At 39.9% G+C, this 23,168-nt stretch overlaps 1 long non-coding RNA gene across 1 annotated transcript in view; it reads left to right on the top strand.

Moving 5' to 3' along the window:
• The first annotated feature begins 6,897 nt into the window (after nucleotides 1-6,897).
• The window catches only part of LOC141421369 (uncharacterized), a 117,877-nt gene continuing 101,606 nt past the window's right edge, over nucleotides 6,898-23,168 (top strand). The window contains exons 1-2 of the long non-coding RNA XR_012445959.1: nucleotides 6,898-7,197; nucleotides 7,958-8,059. This is a non-coding gene — a long non-coding RNA (uncharacterized lncRNA). The remainder of the gene's footprint in view (nucleotides 7,198-7,957; nucleotides 8,060-23,168) is intronic.

Raw genomic sequence — 23,168 nt, 5'->3', positions numbered from 1 at the left:
AATATGGCTGAGAAACCACCCCTGATGTATTTTGATCTCATAAAACCATAGATACACATCCCAGCAGAACACTTGACTGGATTCTTGGTCTCACCATGGCTGATAGAATTATTTGCTTCTGAATAAATTGTTTTTCGTAGGTCAACAGCTTATTATTTTTGTGCTTTGGTGAGCAGGACCCCTCAAACATCAAAGTAGACCTTACATCTCTTCGTGGGGCCAAGACCACAGATTGCTTTTCTGGATTCACATCTTGAATTCTTCTTTCCCTTATACTTTCAAATCTAGCTCACCTAAGAGTTACTTCCCACATCTTTATTTTGGGGTCCCCCCAGTGCAATGATCTTCCATTCTACTAAACAATAATGCCTCTCTAGTTTAGAGCATTAATTTAGCAAATGTCATGCATTATTTTGCAGCATCTTTTTACTTTTTAATGAAACATTATTTATAAATTTGTACTGTCATTTAACTTTACAGAAGCTTATGTCCTATGTGTTTCCTTGATTCAGAAGATTTTTAATGATAGAAACTATAACTTACACTTGGTTGTTTACCCCACGGTATGTTGAATATCTATTGCTGTATTTAATAGATGAGCTGTTGATTGATGGGCTGTTGTATCATTTTCCTATCCTGGCTCTAATTAGTATCCTTGCCTGAAAAATTATTTACAAAAGACAGATTGGCCTGGACCATCATTAACACTTCCCTAAAATATTTTCTTGTCTTTAGAGGCTTTGCAAATGTATTGCTCAAATGGCAAGATGTGTCTGTCTGTGCACATGACAAAGGGAAGTCAATTAAACCATTCTTCTGATTTATGGTTGATGCGTGATCATTTTAAAATTTAGTTTCAATTTTTATCAATTAAAATACCTATGTACAATTTTCAAGATTAAGTGTCTTCAAAAAGCACAGTGAAAAGCAGCACACATATTACCCCACCATTTCCTGCTTTCTAGGATCAACACATTTGGCTCTTTTAGTGGGTTATTTTGATATTACCTCTGCATCAGTGGTACATGTATATTGTGCTCCTTTCTTGTTTCTTCTTCTGGCTTTAGGCATTACTTATTAGCCTCCCACAGTTATATTTCCTTGTCACCACTCATGTGCACTGATCACCCCACTCCAACTCTGCCGTTATGCTACTAATGTTATTTCATAGTTTTGCTAAGGCTAATATTTAGGGAATATAGTCCTGTCTATATAAACACTCTTAACAACTGATTGTTTTTATTTTCCTGTACAACTTTTAGGTTTTGCTGGGGTTAATAGTTGTACCATTTTCTCTCCTTTAGCATGGAATGATTTTATGGTGAGAATGGGAAGATGCTTCAGCATTTGGCTCTGAGAAATGGGAACAACTTTATAGAACTGATAACAGATGTTGGAAATTGGCACAGCTGACTGTCATTCTCTTAGATTAAAGCAGAGATCCCTGGAGAGAAATAGTGAGAGGGATATCTTATGAATTCCTAATCAAAGGTTGGATTCCACTTCATATCGAGAGAAAGACAGTGAGGAATATCTGTATTTACTTAATAGTGACCTGGTAATTTTAATTTTATGGAGATGCTTGGCATTAAAAGCAGAGCTTGGGAATCACAGGTCATCAATTATAGACAGGGAGCAATGCCTTGGTTCCTGCAAACTTAATGTAGCTAGATTTCCTTCTTTCTTTCTCTTTTTTTTTTGCAGTACTGGGGTTTGAACTCAGGGCCTTCACCTTGAGCCACTCCACCAGCCCTATAGTTGGGTTTCAACTTTGAGACTGTGACTAATACCCATGGAAGTTTTATCCCTTTGCGGGGGCAGTGGGGTGGTGATTGCATTCATAGGAGTTGTATCATGTCTCTGAGCTGATGCTTCTGGGTGTCGGGAATTGTAACTTGCTGAAATGGCTAGGGAAGAGGCTTATATGAAAGTGTCTTAGTCAGCACCCCCATGCTGGGAAGAGCAAAATTGTATCTAGAAATCATGGTTCTTTCCTTCTCAGTTCTTTGAGTTTATAACTGCTCTGAATTACTGCCACCACTATTGCTACTGCCACCACCATCACCACCACTACTACTAGTTATAATGGCTACTAGCTATTAAGCATCTGTTAGATTTCAAGTGCCACTCTTAGTACTTGGCATGTATTCCGTTATTTTATTCACACACAAAAATGCATGAAGTAGACATTAAATCATATGTATAGCCACACAGTAAGTACTGAAATGAATAACCATAACATAGTTACTGAAAGATTATTTTAACCCACACAATCTTCAAAATTCTTTATATGCATAACTCATTTACACCTTATAACAACAGAATTATGCCCAGAAGGTTAAGAAAATTTTCACAGGTCAGATCTGGAACATTTAAAGCTGACTCAAGTTTGCGCTGTTCTTCTTACTATACATGTAGAAGAAAGTGTCTGTATTCAAGGGGAGAAAAGAATACACCATTGAGGGGGATGACAACAGAAAAAAGAGATGAAGGTCATTGGAGGTAGTTTTATTTTTCTGAGTTTTTCAAAAATCATGGTATCTCAAATAAGGTATATTTTTCTGAGTTTTTCAAAAATCATGGTATCTCAAATAAGGTAAGATACCAAATAATTTGATCTAAAATTTTCTCCTTAGAAGGCATATTTATATTTACAATCCTCATAATAACCCTATGAAGTAGAAGATTCAGGGACCATTACTCCATTTTTTTGGATAAGGAAACTAAACTCAGAAAAGCAAAATAATTTGCCCACACTCATGTAGATAGCGAGAGAATCTCCCTTGACTGTCATTCATTCATTTTTTTGTTCAATGCCACATATGTTTTTTTGAAGTCTATCTTGTATCTGGCAGTGTCTTAGGTTCTAAGAGTTCAATAGTGAGCAATGCCTTATAGAACTTACATTCTAAAATAGTAGACAGGCAGTAAACCAGTGGACAATTGTGTATTATTTGTTTAATACTGATAGGCACAAAATCAAGGAAGGAAATAGCAAAGCCAGGTATACAGAGGGAATAGGCTACTTCAAACCAGGTGTTCAGGAAATCTCTGAGGCATGACATCTGAGCATAGATGTGCAGGAAGTGAGAGAGTTATCCATTCAAACATCTGGAGGACAAACACCCCAGTCAGAGGATATAGCAAATCACTGCAAAATCCCCAAGGTTGGAATGATGCTAGAATACTCAGAAAAAAGCAACTGAGTCAGTGTGGATAGAGAAATGGGGGCAAGAGGAAGAGAGCAAGAGATGTCAGAGAGATGAGCCAGGACTCAACTACAGGACTTATAGACAATATGAAAGAATTGGGTTTTATTCTAAGTTAAATGGGAAACCTTTGGAGGACTTTGGGAAAATGGCATGACCTAATTTAATCTTGAGAAATCCCTGTGACTCTACTACGTGGAGAATTTACTGGGTAGGTGGTGGTGGAGGTCAGCAGTAAGTGCGCTGGTCAGAGTGGGCTGAACAATGCCACACTAGCATGTGTCATGCTTTGCAGCTCTGTCATGCATGTTTTCCATTCTAGAATCTTGGTTGATGGAGCAGCTTTATCCAGAACCTTGCTGGGTTCATGGCAAAGACAGAAGAGATGATATGAATTGGATACTGATTCTGAACTCTTCTGCCTAGAAAGAAGTGACAAATATCATCTGCATCATATTCATTGACCAAAGCAAGTCATGTGCAAGCCTGGCATCAATGGGCAGTGAGCCACAGCTATGAGATTTTGAGGGTAAACCACCCATACTCTACAGTGTACTATGTTGGTAAGCAATGATGTTCAGTAGGTTGGATGTATTCAATGCATTTTTTCAACTTACGATATTTTCAACTTATAATGGTTTATTAAGACATATCAAGACATTGTATGTTGAGGAACATTTGTATTTTGAAACCCTGATGCAGTCTACCACTGGCTACCCTGGTACAATTTATTGCCAGTTACCAGTTGTAATTAGAAAAAAAATGAAGCTGGCTTTGGCGAGGAGGTGTAGCAGTTGAGGCAATGAAAGAATTTGATGATCGAATAAAGTGTAATGTGAAAGAAGGAAGAGTTAAGGAAGATGATAGGGTTTTGATCCTGAACACCTTGGTGAAGAACAGTAACATTTACTCAATTGGAGAACACTGAGGGAGCAGCAGGCATAAGGAGGGGGGAATTAGAAATTTCATTTTTTGGTTTTAAAAGATTTGAGATTCCTGATAAGGATAACATTGGGTTTGATGGCAAAATTTGTGAGTTACCAGTATAAAGGTGGCCTTTGCAAGTATGAAGCTGAATAGTATTGAGTATTTGGGGACACTGATGGGAAGCGTAGATGAGGGGGGAGAGAGTGAGAGATGCTCAGAAACTCAGAGAAAAATATGTTTCATGAAGACAAAGGAGGACAGTGTCAGTAACTGTTGGGATGTTAAGATAAGATTTAAAATCCATTGTTACATTTGGCCAGATGCACTGGTGACCTTGACAATTCATTGGTGCCTTATTGCAGGTGGGAATGAGAGTTTGGGATGGGTTGAAGAGAGTCCATATATCCTTTGATTCCAAGTTCAATGTCTTCCTTGATCTGCCAAACTGCCTAGAAAGTTCTCATGCATAGAATGGAGTCATTAAGAGTGTTTTGGAACCAGATAATTTGTACGCCATTCTTTGCATCACTCAGCGTGGGAGAACAACTGCCTAAGACCTTGAAGACTGCCACCAGAGCATAACTAGGTCACTGACTTTCCTTCTGTGACTGTGTGGAGTGAAATTTGTGCAGAAATACCTTTGTTTCTGTCCATCCATGCTCTAAGGCAAAGTCTCTGTAAGTGACAGGGCATGATGTGAATTTGTTAGCCCCTTAACCACAGATGCACAAGGGGAGGCTAGAAAAATAGAATTATCTCATTTACTGTCCAGCATCAAGTGCAGGAAATAAAACTCGCTTCCAAGAGCAATACATTGAATTAAATGAGGTAATTTTACTCCAAAATAATATTCCAAGGGACTTTCCAAAGCAATAAAACAGACGGCACAAACTATGAAGTGAAGTCAGAAAAAGGTGGAGTATGGAAGAGCAAAGGAAATCTATTACCATGTGCATGTTTGTTTGGCCCGTGGGGCATGCCTGCTGACAACCGTTTCTGGTCGTGTTGAGGTATGCCATGGAGACCCAGATGACACGTCTGTGGCTGTGCCTCAGGTGTTGGCTGCATCCACAGCCAGTCAGGTTAGGGAGGTGAGGAAAGCAAGGCTGGGGAGTGATTTTGATAAATTTGAAAGAACTCCAATACTTCCCAAAGATGATAATGATCCTTGCCTCTTATAATTGTGGGCTCCCAGGCAAAAGCAATATTTCAAATTTTTAATAGCTAGTGAAGAAAAGGGCCTGAATAATTGGAGTGGGCACTGAACCAATCCCTGCTGACTGTACTGGACATTTTAGCTGCACACCAGGCTGATTTGCATGTTTAGGGAAAAGAGCATGGGCTTTACAGTCACTAAGAACTGAGCTTCATCTTAGATGTCTCTAGGAATTCACTCTAGGTCTGTGTCTTTGAACAAGTTAAAGCTTTAATGAGCCTTATTTTCATCATGTCTAAATGGAGAGAATAATGTTTTCTTGTAGGGTTATTTTGAAAATGAAATGTGTTTTCAGTTGTCCATTGCTATGTAACAAATCATCCAAAAACTTGGTGTCTTAAAGCCACATTGATATATTATTAGTCAGTGGGTCAAGAGTTTAACCAGGGCTCTCTGGCCTGTTCTTCTCTTCTTCCATGTGGTACAAGCTGGGAATGACTTGCTTAGCTGCATTCTCCTGACAGTTGGGCCTGGCTGAGAGGTTCAGAAAGGTCTCACTCATGTGTCTGGCACTTCACCACTCCTCCACACATGGCTGGAGGTGTGGCTCAAGCCACAGAGTGCTTTCCTAAGGCCCTTGGTTCAATTCCCAGTATCATTTAAAAACAACAATGACAAAAAAAGTTCAGAATGGTGGGGAGGTGGGGTGGGGTGGAAGGGACTTGTCAAAGGCCACATGTCATTCCTGGAGTTCAAACTCAGGTTCTCTGGATTTGAGTTCATTTCATTTTCACACCACTCCTCTGAGGGAGGCAAAATGGGCCAGAAATGCAGAGAAGAAAGGTGGCTGAGGAAGGATGTAGATGCAGGGAGTTGGTTGCTTCCTGGAAACTGTAGAGAAGTTTTGGGCATCTTTTAGCAGAAGCAACTCCTGTCTAGGCTTGCCAGCAGGTTCAGAGAAGTCCAGCCTCATTGTGGCTCCCCAGAAGCTGGGAGAACCAACAGAGGGAGGCACCTCCACCACCTGCTTCTCTGCAGCCTGCCAGGGGGAATGTGTACTCCTTAGAGACTGTAGTGGCTTCAGTTGTGTTTTCAAATATGTATATCTGAATCCTAAGCCCTTGTTTAATGTTATCTTGTATAGAAATCTTTACAGATGTAATTAAAGATGTCCATACAAAATCATTCTGGGTTTCATTCAGGTGGGTCCTGTATCCAATGACTGTAATTCTTAAAAGAAGCAGGGACAGCCGGGGGGGGGGGGGCGGTTGGAGGGGATAGAAACACAGGGAAGACAGCCACAGGAAGATGGAGGGAGGATTGGAATGATGCTGCCACAAGCCAGGGAAGGCCAAGAGCAATTTGAAGGTGAACAAGGCAAGAAAGGAGTCTTCCCTAAGTGTGGCTCTGTTAACATACTGGGTTTGGACTTTTGGCTTCCAGAACAGGAAGAGAATACATTTCTGATGGTTTTACTCACTTGGTTGTGGTAATTTGTTATGACAGTGGAGGGGAGGAGGCTGCAGTAAGTGCTGGCTTAGCAGAGGCCTGGGTCAGGACTGATTAGGTGGAGACTTCTCAACTGGTGGCAAAGGGCCAGGGCCACAGACTTCAATAGCCGGTGCCAGTTTATTCCCCCAAAGGGTGGGGAAGGTCTTACTGTGTCTGAGATGATAACTGTGCAGGGCTTCAGGACCAGATGGGTTCAGTGGCCTCCCAGTCAAGACCTGTCTTGACCCTGGGGAAGCCCCACATCTAAGGTCTTGTCCCCAGTCACCAGAAGATGAAAGCTATCCTGTGAATGGAGCCATGGGGAAAATGTTGGAGGAAAGAGTGTTCCCTTCCCAGCAACTCAGCTTAAGAGAGGTTGTGTGAAACCTGAAGAGTTGGAGAGGCTTTCGGCTGGTGAGTTCATGCTCCTCGTCCCCAACTCCTGCTCCCTGTGGGATGGAGCTAGTGAAGAAGTTTAGATCGCATATAGAAAATAAAAGAATGCCCCTTTTTGTTGTTATCGTTTGCACAACTTAAGTGCACTCTTACTTTATAACATAGTAATGAGAAGTAAAATGGAATTTTAATTTGGAGTCATGGATTACAGTGTCCCAGCATGTGAAGAAAACATCCTCAGTCACCCAAAGGTCACATGGGATTGCTAGGTTGTGGAATTACATTCCTTTCTTGCCAGGGAAAAGGGCCAAGGAGAACTAGCAGTCTGTTGCCTTTCTGTCCTTAGGCTTGGGCAAATAATGTACTCATCCTTTACATTCAAATCTGCTCCACTTCCACCTGATATTTTGCTAAGGGGACAAATGAGATTCTGTAGCTTAGTTTGCTGGAGTGGCAAAATGCTAATCAGCTTCCTTCTGCAGCCAGCAAAGTGGCAGAGGGGGCGTGCCTCTGTGGATAGGAGAGCAGGGGAGGCTCCCCTGACTGGGAGCCAAGGGGATCCTGGCTGATTCAGCGCCCGCTGACAAAGGCACTTCCGTCCTAGCTCATTTCTACCATGACCTTTCCTTAGCAAGCAAGAGGAGGACCCAGAGCAATGGTTTATATATATTTTTTTAATGGAGAAAGATGAAATGCACAAGGGTCATTAACAAGAGGACCAAGGATTCGTCTATCCTGGGAGATGCTAATTTTGATAAATGCTTCCATCTCTCTACAGATGTGCCATTCCAGCTTTCCCTTTAGACGGGAAATAGACGTTGGATGTCAGTCCCCACACAGTGGCTCTGAGCATGACACCGAGATACTCAATAAATATTTGGTGAATGAATGAGTGAGCAAATGGATGAATGAATACAGTCCAAACTACATCCAGTGTCTGGCAAACTTAGGCCTGAAAGATCCAATCTCTAACACATTTGGCTGGATGCTTCCTTTCTGTTTCATCTTGCTGCTAGAACAATGGGAGTGATCCCAAAAGATGCTCCAGTACTCCTGGAAGTTTTTTGACTGAATGGTGCTATGATACCAACTTGCAAAGAGCTGACTGCTCAGGAGCAGGGGCAAGTGCCATTTAGGTTGGGTAAGGAAGAAGGAATGCTGCCCTGAGGCTAGCATTTGTTCCCTGCCTCTTTAATATTTGTTAATGAGGCTGCCATTATAACATGTTGCACATATGGACTGGTGAATTTTACCTTTTGAGTGGCTGTGATTTTATTTTATTTTAAAATTTTTTCCCAACTGGAACTAATGAAATATTTATTTATTTACTGTTGTGCTGGGTGGAGGTTGCATTTATAAAAATTCTTTTTTTTTCCTTTTTCTTTTATTATTCATATGTGCATACAAGGCTTGGTTCATTTCTCCCCCCGCCCCCACCCCCTCCCTTACCACCCACTCCACCCCCTCCCTCTCCCCCCCTCAATACCCAGCAGAAACTATTTTGCCCTTATTTCTAATTTTGTTGTAGAGAGAGTATAAGCAATAATAGGAAGGAACAAGGGGTTTTGCTGGTTGAGATAAAGATAGCTATACAGGGCATTGACTCACATTGATTTCCTGTGCGTGGGTGTTACCTTCTAGGTTAATTCTTTTTGATCTAACCTTTTCTCTAGTACCTGTTCCCCTTTTCCTATTGGCCTCAGTTGCTTTTAAGGTATCTGCTTTAGTTTCTCTGCGTTAAGGGCAACAAATGCTAGCTAATTTTTTAGGTGTCTTACCTATCCTCACCCCTTCCTTGTGTGCTCTCGCTTTTATCATGTGATAAAAATTCTTACAATGTATCAAATGTATCCTATTTGAACACACCCTCTACCATTCTCCTTCATCCCCTCCTCCCTCCATTCCTGGAATAGTTTCAACAGATATCATTTTTCCATTTACGTACATGCGTACACAGTATTTGTACCATATTCACCCTCTTTCACCATTTCCCCACTTCCTCTCCACTCCCACTGGTACCAACACCCCAAGGCAGGACCTGTTCTGCCCTCTTGCTCTCCAAATTTGTTTAAGAAAAGAAGAAGAAGAAGAAAAATGACATTTTTGGTTGTTTAAGATAGCTACTAGGGAGTTTCCTTGTGGCACTTCCATGTTTATATGTATTGTAGTTAGTGGCTATGATTTTAGTGGCTATAGTTTTGTTAGTTAATCTAGACTTTGCTTTTTTATCCACTTATTTGCAGTGTTGGCTTAAAACTCATTAGTTGTTCCTAAAATTGTACATCATTCAGCCCATAGGGATAGGAAGCTTTTCTTTGTCAGCTAATTATCTTTATATAGTTGCTTCTTTCAAAATGAAAATTTGAACTTCTGAAGTTGGGCAGAGAGAGTTATGTGAGCTGGATGGAGTCACCCAACTTGTGAGGTCAAGATTCTAGGCACAGAGTGGACAGAACAGGAGAGCAGGATTTCTCCCACCGTGGTGTCTCAGCAGTGTCTACAAGTGCCATATTGTTACATAAAGAAGCACGGTGAGGAAAAGGATCCGCAGTGGAACCTAGCACAAAGTAGGCATTTTTAACATTTTGAAATAGCTGAATGATTAAATATACTTTGTTGCATTTTTAGGTATGATGCTGTATTGAATTGTGTACTTTGGGGGGATTAATGCATGTAGGGAGGTGGGGAAAGGTGTAAAAGCTCTGTTATTCAACTCTTCTTTTGCCACATTTTTTATTAATACATATTAATTATACAAGGAAACACCATTTACTGTGGTGTTTCCATACCCTCACATAATGTGCTCTGATCATATTCAACCCCTCTGTTACTCTTTCTTATCCTTCCTCCCCCACTGTCTTTTTAATCTTTCTTGTAATTTAAAAAAAACAGATTGAATTATGACCTTTTCATACTTGTATGCAAATGTATTTCAATCATGTTCTCCCTTCTTACCCTCTCTTTTCCCCCTCCCACATCTCGCTGGTTTCCCACCCCCAAATAGTCCTGTATTTATGTAAAACTGGATAAGGATGCAACAAAAAACAAAACTATAAACCAATTTCCTTGATGAATATAGATGCAAAAATTCTCTCACTAAAATACTTGCAAACCAAATTCAACAACACATAAAAAGATTATACACTATTCCAGGGATGCAGGGATGGTTCAACATATGCCATCAATAAACACAATACAGCACATAAACAGAAATAAGGACAACAGTCACATGATCATCTCAATAGATACAGAAAAAGTCTTCGACAAAATCCAACATCCCTTCATGATAAAAGCCTCAAAGAAACCAGGGATGGAAGGATCATATTTCAACATAATAAAGGTGCTGTAAGACGAACATATAGCCAATGTACTAAATAGGGAAAAACTGAAAGCATTTCCTCTGGAGTCAGGAACAAGACAACGGTGACCATTCCACTCTTATTCAAGACAGTGTGTGAGTTCTTAGCTAGAGAAGTAAGGGAAGGGAGAGACATAGAAGGAATACAAACAGGAAAGGAAGAAATTGAATGATCTTTATTAATAGATAATATGATCCTACACTTAAAAGACCCTGAAGCCTCCACCAAAAAACTCCTAGATCTGATAAACACTTCCAGAAACTAGCAGATTACAAAAATCAACATTTTTTGTATGTTGATGTAATATTTTGCCCTTTACTTCATGTAGGATGTTGCATTATGCTATTGTACCCTAAAAGTCTGTACCTATGTGGTGTCTTCCTATTTTTTTAGGATTTATTTTCTACCTTCAGGATTTCATGTTTTACCATGGACTTCAATGCATCTTGCTCATTTAGTTCAACTGGTAGGAGACCGCTGTTATATATATATTTTTTCTTTTATTATTCATATGTGCATACAAGGCTTGGTTTATTTCTCTCCCCTGCCCCCACCCCCTCCCTTACCACCCACTCCACCCCCTCCCGCTCCCCCCTTCAATATCCAGCAGAAACTATTTTGCCCTTATCTCTAATTTTGTTGTAGAGAGAGTATAAGCAATAATAGGAAGGAACAAGGGGTTTTGCTGGTTGAGGTAAGGATAGCTATACAGGGCATTGACTCACATTGATTTCCTGTGCGTGGGTGTTACCTTCTAGGTTAATTCTTTTTAATCTAACCTTTTCTCTAGTTCCTGGTCCCCTTTTCCTATTGGCCTCAGTTGCTTTAAGGTATCTGCTTTAGTTTCTCTGCATTAAGTGCAACAAATGCTAGCTAGTTTTTTAGGTGTCTTACCTATCCTCACCCCTCCCTTGTGTGCTCTAGCTTTTATCATGTGCTCATTGTCCAATCCCCTTGTTGTGTTTGCCCTTGATCTAATGTCCACATATAAGGGAGAACATACGATTTTTGGTCTTTTGAGCCAGGCTAACCTCACTCAGAATGATGTTCTCCAATTCCATCCATTTACCAGCGAATGATAACATTTCGTTCTTCTTCATGGCTGCATAAAATTCCATTGTGTATAGATACCACATTTTCTTAATCCATTCGTCTGTGCTGGGGCATCTTGGCTGTTTCCATAACTTGGCTATTGTGAATAGTGCTGCAATAAACATGGATGTGCAGGTGCCTCTGGAGTAACAGTCTTTTGGGTATATCCCCAAGAGTGGTATTGCTGGATCAAATGGTAGATCGAGGTCCAGCTTTTTAAGTAGCCTCCAAATTTTTTTCCAGAGTGGTTGTACTAGTCTACATTCCCACCAACAGTGTAAGAGGGTTCCTTTTTCCCCGCATCCTCGCCAACACCTGTTGTTGGTGGTGTTGCTGATGATGGCTGTTCTAACAGGGGTGAGGTGGAATCTTAGTGTGGTTTTAATTTGCATTTCCTTTATTGCTAGAGATGGTGAGCATTTTTTCATGTGTCTTCTGGCCATTTGAATTTCTTCTTTTGAGAAAGTTCTGTTTAGTTCACATGCCCATTTCTTTATTGGTTCATTAGTTTTGGGAGAATTTAGTTTTTTAAGTTCCCTGTATATTCTGGTTATCAGTCCTTTGTCTGATGTATAATTGGCAAATATTTTCTCCCACTCTGTGGGTGTTCTCTTCAGTTTAGAGACCATTTCTTTTGATGAACAGAAGCTTTTTAGTTTTATGAGGTCCCATTTATCTATGCTATCTCTTAGTTGCTGTGCTGCTGGGGTTTCATTGAGAAAGTTCTTACCTATACCTACTAACTCCAGAGTATTTCCTACTCTTTCTTGTATCAACTTAAGAGTTTGGGGTCTGATATTTAGATCCTTGATCCATTTTGAGTTAATCTTGGTATAGGGTGATATACATGGATCTAGTTTCAGTTTTTTGCAGACTGCTAACCAGTTTTCCCAGCAGTTTTTATTGAAGAGGCTGCTATTTCTCCATCGTATATTTTTAGCTCCTTTGTCAAAGATAAGTTGCTCATAGTTGTGTGGCTTTATATCTGGATCCTCTATTCTGTTCCACTGGTCTTCATGTCTGTTTTTGTGCCAGTACCATGCTGTTTTTATTGTTATTGCTTTGTAATATAGTTTGAAGTCAGGTATTGTGATACCTCCTGCATTGTTCTTTTGACTGAGTATTGCCTTGGCTATTCGTGGCCTCTTGTGTTTCCATATAAATTTAACAGTAGATTTTTCAATCTCTTTGATGAATGTCATTGGAATTTTGATGGGAATTGCATTAAACATGTAGATTACTTTTGGGAGTATTGACATTTTTACTATGTTGATTCTACCAATCCATGAGCATGGGAGATCTCTCCACTTTCTATAGTCTTCCTCAATCTCTTTCTTCAGAAGTTTATAGTTTTCCTTGTAGAGGCCTTTCACATCTTTTGTTAGGTTTACACCTAGGTATTTGATTTTGTTTGAGGCTATTGTAAATGGAATTGTTTTCATACATTCTTTTTCCGTTTGCTCATTGTTAGTGTATAGAAATGCTAATGATTTTTCTATGTTGATTTTATATCCTGCCACCTTGCTATAGCTATTGATGATGTCTAGAAGCTTCTGAGTAGAGTTTTTTGGGTCTTTAAGGTATAGGATCATGTCGTCTGCAAATAGGGATATTTTGACAGTTTCTTTACCTATTTGTATTCCTTTTATTCCTTCTTCTTGCCTAATTGCTCTGGCTAGGAATTCCAGTACTATGTTGAATAGGAGTGGAGATAGTGGGCATCCTTGTCTGGTTCCTGATTTTAGAGGGAATGGTTTTAATTTTTCTCCGTTAAGTATAATGCTGGCTGTAGGTTTGTCATATATAGCTTTGATAATGTTGAGGAACTTTCCTTCTATTCCTAGTTTTCTTAGAGCTTTTATCATGAAATGATGTTGGATCTTATCAAAGGCTTTTTCTGCATCTATTGAGATGATCAAGTGGTTTTTGTCTTTGCTTCTGTTAATGTGGTTTATTACGTTTATTGATTTTCATATGTTGAACCACCCCTGCATTCCTGGGATGAAGCCTACCTGGTCGTGGTGAATAATCTTTTTGATGTGTTGCTGAATTCGATTTGCCATTATTTTGTTGAGGATTTTTGCATCAATGTTCATTAAGGAGATTGGCCTATAGTTCTCCTTTTTGGAGGTGTCTTTGCCTGGTTTTGGGATAAGTGTAATACTGGCTTCATAAAATGTGTTTGGCAGTTTTCCTTCCCTTTCTATTTCATGGAACAGTTTAAGGAGGGTTGGTATCAGTTCTTCTTTAAAGGTCTGATAGAATTCAGCAGAGAATCCATCAGGTCCTGGACTTTTCTTTTTGGGGAGACTCTTGATTGCTGCTTCAATTTCATTTTGTGTTATAGGTCTATTCAGGTGATTAATTTCCTCTTGGTTCAGTTTTGGATGATCATATGTATCTAGAAATCTGTCCATTTCTTTTAGATTTTCAAATTTATTTGAATATAGGTTCTCAAAGTAGTCTCTGATGATTTCCTGGACTTCCATGGTGTTTGTTGTTATCTCCCCTTTTGCATTCCTGATTCTACTAATTTGGGTTTTTTCTCTCCTCATTTTAGTCAGGTTTGCCAGGGGTCTATCGATCTTGTTTATTTTTTCAAAGAACCAACTTTTTGTTTCATTAATTCTTTGTATGGTTTTTTTGGTTTCTATTTCGTTGATTTCAGCTCTTATTTTTATTATTTCTCTCCTTCTATTTGTTTTGGGATTTGCTTGTTCTTGTTTTTCTAGGAGTTTGAGATGTATCATTAGGTCATTGATTTGGGATCTTTCAATCTTTTTAATATATGCACTCATGGCTATAAACTTTCCTCTCAAGACTGCCTTAGCTGTGTCCCATAGGTTCCGGTAGGTTGTGTTTTCATTTTCATTGACTTCCAGGAACTTTTTAATTTCCTCTTTTATTGCATCGATGATCCATTCTTCATTAAGTAATGAGTTATTTAGTTTCCAGCTGTTTGCATGTTTTTTGTCTTTACTTTTGTTGTTGAGTTCTACTTTTACTGCATTGTGGTCAGATAGTATGCATGGTATTATTTCTGTTTTCTTATATTTGCTGAGGCTTGCTTTGTGCCCTAGGATATGATCTATTTTGGAGAAGGTTCCATGGGCTGCTGAGAAGAATGTATATTGTGTAGAGGTTGGATGAAATGTTCTGTAGACATCTACTAGGTCCACTTGGTCTATTGCATATTTTAGATCTTGGATTTCTTTATTGAGTTTTTGTTTGGATGACCTATCTATTGATGATAATGGAGTGTTAAAGTCTCCCACAACCACTGTGTTGGCGTTTATATATGCTTTTAGGTCTTTCAGGGTATGTTTGATGAAATTGGGTGCGTTGACATTGGGTGCATACAGATTGATGATTATTATTTCCTTTTGGTCTATTTCCCCTTTTATTAGTATGGAATGTCCTTCTTTATCTCGTTTGATCAATGTAGGCTTGAAGTCTACTTTGTCAGAGATAAGTATTGCTACTCCTGCTTGTTTTCGGGGGCCATTGGCTTGGTAAATCTTCTTCCAGCCTTTCATCCTAAGCATATGCTTATTTCTGTCGGTGAGATGAGTCTCCTGTAAGCAACAAATTGTTGGATCTTCTTTTTTAATCCATTTTGTCAAACGGTGTCTTTTGATGGGTGAATTAAGTCCATTAACATTAAGCGTTAGTACTGATAGGTATGTGGTGATTCCTGCCATTTAGTTATCTTAGTTGTTTGAAGGTTTGATTGTGTGTACCTAACTTGATGTTACTCTCTACTGTCTTGCTTTTTCTTATCCTGTGGTTTGGTGCTGCCTGCCTTTTCATGGTTAAGTTGGGTGTCACTTTCTGTGTGCAGGATCCCTTGCAGAATCTTTTGTAATGGTGGCTTTGTGGTCACATATTGTTTTAGTTTCTGCTTATCATGGAAGACTTTTATTGCTCCATCTATTTTGAATGATAGCTTTGCTGGGTAGAGTATCCTGGGGTTGAAGTTATTTTCATTCAGTGCCCGGAAGATCTCACCCCACGCTCTTCTTGCTTTTAATGTTTCTGTTGAGAAGTCTGCTGTGATTTTGATGGGTTTACCTTTGTATGTTACTTGTTTTTTCTCTCTTGCAGCCTTCAATATTCTTTCCTTAGTTTCTGAACTTGTTGTTTTAATGATGATATGTCGTGGAGTAGTTCTATTTTGATCTGGTCTGTTTGGTGTCCTGGAGGCCTCTTGCATTTGTATGGGAATATCTTTCTCTAGATTTGGGAAATTTTCCGTTATTATTTTGTTGAATATATTACGCATTCCCTTGGCTTGCACCTCTTCTCCTTCTTCGATGCCCATGATTCTCAAGTTTGGTCTTTTGATGGAGTCAGTGAGTTCTTGCATTTTCTTTTCACAGGTCTTGAGTTGTTTAATTAATAGTTCTTCAGTTTTTCCTTTAATTACCATTTCATCTTCAAGTTCTGAGATTCTGTCTTCTGTTTGTTCTATTCTGCTGGATTGGCCTTCCGTTTTGTTTTGCAGTTCTGTTTCGTTCTTTTTTCTGAGGTTTTCCATATCCTGGCTGTTTTCTTCTTTATTGTTGTCTATTTTTGTCCTGAGTTCATTTATCCATTTATTCATTGTGTTCTCTCTTTCACTTTGGTGTTTATACAGTGCTTCTATGGTTTCCTTTATTTCTTCTTTTGCTTTTTCAAATTCTCTATTTTTATTGTCTTGGAATTTCTTGAGTGTCTCCTGTACATTTTGGTTGACCCTATCCAGTATCATCTCTATAAAATTCTCATTGAGTACTTGTAGTATGTCTTCTTTTAAATTATTCTTGTAGGCTTCATTGGGTCCTTTGGCATAGTTTATCTTCATTTTGTTGGAGTCTGGCTCTGAGTTTCTGTTCTCTTCATTCCCCTCTGGTTCCTGTACTAATTTTTTGCTGTGGGGAAACTGGTTTCCTTGTTTTTTCTGTCTTCCTGTCATTGTCCTTGGTGTTGTTACTGTCCCTGTACTGTGTGTAATTAAGTATTTTCTAGCTTGTAATAATAACAATGGTAATATTGAGAATGGAAGAGTGAGCTGAGATGGAAAGCAAGAAGTCAAAGAGAAGGGGAAAACAAATATACAGACAAGAGGGAGAAAGCAGAACAAGGTATCAGACAAGAGAGTTTCAAAGGTATAAACAGGGAGTGTTAGTGTACTAATCGACAGTAAGCTGAACAGACAATAGAGTGACAGAGAGAGGATTGAAAATCAAAGATAAAAAATAAAAAATAAGTATATGAAAGTAATATCTATTTATAAAAATGAATTAAAATAAAATGGAAAATAGAAAATTAAAAAAAACAAAAACAAAAACAAAAAACAAAAAACCAAAAAACTTCCAAGTTTATATGCAATGCAATTTCAGTCTTAATAATTTGGATGTCCGTCTCAATCTCCAGTCCTGGAGTTGGTGCCTCAGATGTTGTTCTGTAGTTGTCTCATCAAAGGGGATGCATAAAGTAGAACAAAACTACACTCACACACACACAGAAGATAAAAAAAAAAAAAAGTCCCACCAAGTGTCCCCAGTTCAAATGCAATACAGTTTCAGTAAGTTTTTCGGCTTGCAGGTGTAATTCGGTTGTTCTCTCATCAAAGGTAGGGAGAAAAAGAAAAAAAAAGCGTCTGGAGGCAGTTCTGAGAGTGGTATCTGCAACTGTGGCTTGCCTGCCTGCTGCTCTCAGCCTGTAGCTGGCGGCGTTATTTATGCAGATCTCTGGGGTGAGCTAGCACTCACCTGGTCCCACAGGCTTTGTTTGCTCAGAGTTCTCCTGTGGGGGGGGGGCCTCTGCTACAGGCTTTTCCCTTTCCAAGCACTGGGAAAGGTGACACTGCCCCGCGTTGTCAGGCCTGCGTGTTTATTTACAGTTCACGTGGGAAGTGGGTCTTCCCTCCTCTCACAAGTGTCCCCGCTCCTGGTTGCTGGGCGCGCCCCACTCCCGCCAGAGCCTCTCCGGCCCGCCCGGCTCGTTTATTTACAGTCCCGGGAAGGATTCCCTTCCCCCAATCTTCAGCGCTCAGGGCGCCCCACCCTCTTTCCGCGTGTCTTAACTGTTCTTATTGCTTAGTACTCAGTTTCTCTTTTTTCCCCGGGTGGAGGTCAGTCTGTCCAGGGGGCTATGCTGCTCTGGCCCAGGCTTGTCTGTGGGGCTACCGCGGTACCGCGAAGCTCACCTGGTCCGCGTCTTCCCACGCCGTATGGGCGCCGGCCACTGGCGGCCCCGGGGGTCCTCCTCGGTTCTCCGTTTAACGTGAAGTGGAGATTCTCTGCGCCGGCTGGAGGTGTGGAGGGGTCAAAGTTATGCCTTTTCTCGGTGATTATGCCTGCAAAGTGTGTCTCCAGCGTCTCTCCAAGATTTCACTATAGGAGGGTCGCTTTCTGCTTCCTACCTCTAGCCGCCATCTTGGAATTCCTTGGCCCCGCTGGTATATTTTAATGTGATATTTTGCAGACTGTTCAGAAGGTCCATACCCCTTCAGACTATATTGACTCAGAGACTGGGAGAGTTAATTTAGGCCTAAGGTAAGACCATAAATGTACAGCCTTATCCATCTTGCAAAAATTTTAAATGGCTTTTGGGATACCTTATTTATAGAGCTAGAGAAGCACCCATTTTCTGGGCCAGTGGCTCTATACTATGTACCTGAGGCTGTGCTCTGGCAGGGATGCCACAAACTAAACAACAGTGACAACTGTAGTTACTGCTGGCTTAAGTCTGTAGTAGTCCACTGTCATTGTCTAGGATTGATACAATTATTTTTGGAAGGGGTAAGATGGGTACATTAAATAGGAATATGCTAGGATGAATATGAAAATCACTTCTGTGTTCTCTGAATACAGAGGATGGCACTAATTTCTACTGCTCCTTGATGTTGTTTTTAACTTACTACCTTGGCTGGCATGAGTCAGGGAGGCAGAGCCAAGAGGCTTCCACTTGGTTTTGATATTTAATAGCTCTTACTCACAGGCCAAGGGACTAAAGTGAAAGTCATGTCAACCATTAAGTTTGTTGTTTTTCACCACCAACAACAGGTGTTGGTGAGGATGTGGGGAAAAAGGAACCCTTGTACACTGCTGGTGAGAATGCAAGCTGGTGCAACCATTCTGGAAAAAAATTTGGAGACTTCTTAAAAATCTAAACATAGACCTGCTGCTGTATGATCCAGCAATCCCACTCCCGGGGATATACCCAAAGGAATGCAACACAGGTTACTCCAGAGGCACCTGCATACCCATGTTTATTGCAGCACTATTCACAATAGCCAAGTTATGGAAAGAACCAAGATGCCCCACTATTGATGAATGGATCAAGAAAATGTGGTACTTGTACACAATGGAATTTTACTCAGCCATGAAGAAGAATGAAATCTTATCATTTTTGCAGGTAAATGGATGGAACTGGAGAACATCATTCTGAGCGAGGTCAGCCAGGCTCAGAAGACCAAAAATCATATGTTCTCCCTCATATGCGGACTTTAGATCTAGGGCAAATGGACTTGGATCACATGACAAGGGGAGAGCACATATGGGAGATATAGGAATAGGTAAAAAACCCAAAACCTGAAAGCATTTGATGTCCCCATTCCAGAGGAGCTAATACAGAAACCTTAAAGTGACAGAGGTTATCATGAGAAGGGGATCAGTAACCAGTGTAAAGATCCGTTAGAGATGAATCAACACGGTCATAACACGTGTACACAAAAGCAATGTTAGGAATATTTCTATATAGCTATCCTTAACTCAACTAGCAAACGCTTTGTCTTCCTTATTATGCTTGTGTCTTTTCTTCAACAAAATTGGTGATAAAGACAGAACATGACCTGCCTGGAACTGAGGGGGGAAGGAGGGAGAGGGTGGGGGAGGGGGGCAAGGGGGAGAAATGACCCAAACAATGTATGCACATGTGAATAAATGAATAATTAAAAAAGTTTGTTGTTTTTAATAGTATATTTGGAGATCAGGAAAATGATCACCAGGAAGGGCTGTAGATGCATTATATCCAGCATGACTGGAGCCAGGTCAGGACACTATTTGTTGCCTGGATCTTATATGTCCACACTCCAGTAGATGGCCACATGGCATTTCAGATCTCTGCACATTGACATGAGCTTGGGCTCTGTTTCCAACTGCCTTACAAGATCTGAGTATTCTTCTCCCTCCTATGAATTGTTATCCACCCAAGTGACCATGAATCCTTTTGGGATGGAGTAATCATTGTTTTGCACATTAGTGATATTTCAGGGTCTTTCTTCATGGAAAACTCATACAGTTAGTGGATTCTGAATATGACAATTGTGTCTGGTCAAGAAATTGTGACTCTTTATGGGGCGTCATCCCTTAGCCTCCTACCTATCCCATCCTTTTTTCTGCCTTATCTGAATTGTAGAAAATAATGGGTTTCGTTATATTTTTACACATGTATATAATGTACTTTGATAATATTCACCCCCCATTATCCTCTTTCACTTCCCTCCCACCTGTTCCCTTCTTCTTTCTGAATAGTCCCCCTGTTATTTTCATGTCTTTTAAAAATTTAAATCTAGATTCCTCATATGAGAGAAAACATGTGATATTTGTCTTTCTGAGTCTGGCATATTTCACTTAACATGATGATCTCCAGTTCCATCCATTTTCTTGTAAATGACATGATTACATTCTTCTTTATTACTGAATAATACTCTGTTTCATATGTATATATATATATATATATATATACCATTCATCCATTGATATGTACATAGGGTTCTTCTATAACTTGGTTATCACATGAATAGTGTTGTGATAAACATGGGTGCACAAATATCTCTAATGGAAATTGACTTTGATTGCTTAGGGTATCTACCAAGAAATGGTATATCTAGATCATATTTTTAGTTTTTTAATAAACTTCTATACTGATATCCATAGAGGATGGACTAATTTACAATCTTACCAACAGTATGTAAGAATTTCTTTTTCCCCACATTCTTGCCAGAATTAAAAAAATATTTTTGGTGGTAGTGGGGTTTGAACTCAGGGCCTTGTACTTGCTAGGCAGATGCCCTACTGCTTGAGCTATGCTCCCAGCCTTTTTTTTTTTTTTTTGCTTTAGTTATTATTTGAATAGGGTCTTGCAATTATGCCTGGGCAGTCTGGACCATGATCCTCCTATTTACACTTCCCATGTAGGTGGTTTGACAGGCACATACCCTATTATTGGTTGAGATGAGGTCTTGTGAACTTTTTGCCCAGACTGGCCTTGAACCATGATCACCCAATTTCCAACCCCAGTGTAGCTAGGATTAAAGGTTTGAGCCAATGTATCCAACCTCATACAGCTTTTCTTAATTGAATTATAGAACATACACCATAATTTAAACGACCTTCTCAATTTTCTCAAAGTTAGTACATAACTAGTACCATTATAGATGCATACAGAGAAGTTAATTAATCACATACAGTGGATGTCTTTAAGGCTAATTCTCTTGCAGAGTGGATACATGGGTAGAGATATTCTTCTTGAGTTACTGAGCTTCCATTTATCAAGGTATTAGTGGATTCAGTCATTCTTTCACCTACTCATTACTTCATTTAACAAATAGTTATGCTCAGCTGTAGACATTCCTGAATCATAGGTGTGATGTTTTAGAATAGAAAGCGACTTGAATTGTCTTTGTCAGATGATTCCACAAGTGATAGAATTGAGAAATCCATCCAGGTTGAATAATTCACTTAAAGTTGTGGTGCTTATTTAAGACAATGTCAGGGTTAGAACCAACGTCCAGAGGGGAACAATGGGCTCAGGGAAGATAACAAGATGGTCTTTTATTGTGAGTTTAGGAATATGTGATTAGCCCTTATTTGCATTTTATTAGTGTACTCCATATTTATATGTTTCTGCCCACAGCCCAAAGGTATAGGATATTCTTTCTCTCTCACTATATTTTTCTAGAAAGCTGTGTGCCACCAGGAGATTGGAACTAGAAGTTCTTATAGTCCTGGCTTTGATTTAGTTTGAGTCAAGGAAGCAATTTACGTCCTAGGAGCTCCTCTTCCAGCTGTAATTCAAAGTACAGGAATGTGAATACTTTCCAATCTCTGGGAAGGGAAAGCACTGGCTTGCCATTAAAGTGAGCAATCTGTGAAACTGCCTTCTCTCTCCAAGCATGAAAGCGAACCCTTTTCCAACCCTAATTGTAAGCAGAGAAGCCACTGTCACGAGAACTTGCATTAGGACTCTCCTCAGGCTTGAAGTTTGATTAGAAACCACATCACTTTCTCTCTGGCCCAGTCCCTGTGCAAGCTTCATTTTATCACTCTTCTGGGACTGAGTTACACACCTTTTGCTGGCAGTATGGTTCTGGGGAAAAAAATCTGATTTTTTTTTTTTTACTGACACACAGACTAAATTCATTCCATTTAATTCATATCTCTGTGCTGCCAGTTCCCAACCTCACAATCCAGTCAAGAGCATAAGTCATAAGTATCAAGGTGGCTTTCCCTGGCATTTGGCTAGTGGCCTCATGCCAGAGATTAACTTGGGTCCCAAGGAAACTGTTCTCAGTACACAGTACTGGGAGTTAGAAGAGCATTATTTCCATAGAAACCACACAGGCTTCAAAGTTGCTACCTGTGAATTTAAGCCCAAATCATTTACACCATCAACTTCTCCATAATTTCTTAAGTACTTGTTTCTATATTAAGTAAAACAATCAAGGTTGCAGGTCAATCCTACTAGTACTTGTTTATAAGCAGGGAGATTTATTGGCTCATAACCTGCAAATGGCAGGGTTATGGTGGAACTGGCCTTAGAGGTAACGGTTATCAGGGATTGCACAGATTTCAGCATTTAGTCTGGCCTGTACATATTTATTAGAAGTAAAACTTCCCTACTTCCCTTATCCCAGTGCATCCTTATGTATACTCTGGCTTTTCCCTCACCTCCCTTTGTGGAGAAGAAAGGCACTTATTGGTGAGCGTAAATTATGGAAGAGAAAATGGGGTATTGTTTCCTAATTTCTTCTCCTCCTTGTCCTCTTCCTCTCCTTCTTTTCTCCACTTCCTTCTCCTCTCCTTCTTCTCCCAACAGGATGGATCTTTTCTGTCTCTCTCATGCATTTAGAAGCAGGTTTGTGGCTCTCCAATGCTCCCCAAGACTGGGCTGAAAAATCTGCCTGTCTTGGGTTCCCTATCACTTATTTCCTGTGCTTCTCCACAGTCAGAATCTATATTGTCTAGTAGCACCCGTTATTAGTAATACAGGTGGTATTTTGGCTTCCATAGGTATGATCTTGTCTATCTCGCAAATGATTTTTGGCCTGGGTGGGGAAAGAAGAGTTATTTATCACACCCACCTCACTCCCATCACCAATCCATCTTTCAGAAGGTGTTTATTGTATGACAATGCATCAGGTTCAGGGAGAAAAGATGGCTTTTGCCCTCGAAGGGCTCACACTCTAGCATTGACTGTGGATGTATCTCTAAGCCTTTGCACTCTTGTTACATGTCTGTTGAATGAAGGAAAGAATGAAAACCCTGCATT

This window comes from Castor canadensis, chromosome 3, assembly GCF_047511655.1.
Source record: "Castor canadensis chromosome 3, mCasCan1.hap1v2, whole genome shotgun sequence".
NCBI classification, from domain to species: domain Eukaryota; kingdom Metazoa; phylum Chordata; class Mammalia; order Rodentia; family Castoridae; genus Castor; species Castor canadensis.
The sequence above is the reverse complement of the archived record's forward strand: the minus strand, read 5'-3'. Positions and strand labels throughout refer to the sequence as shown.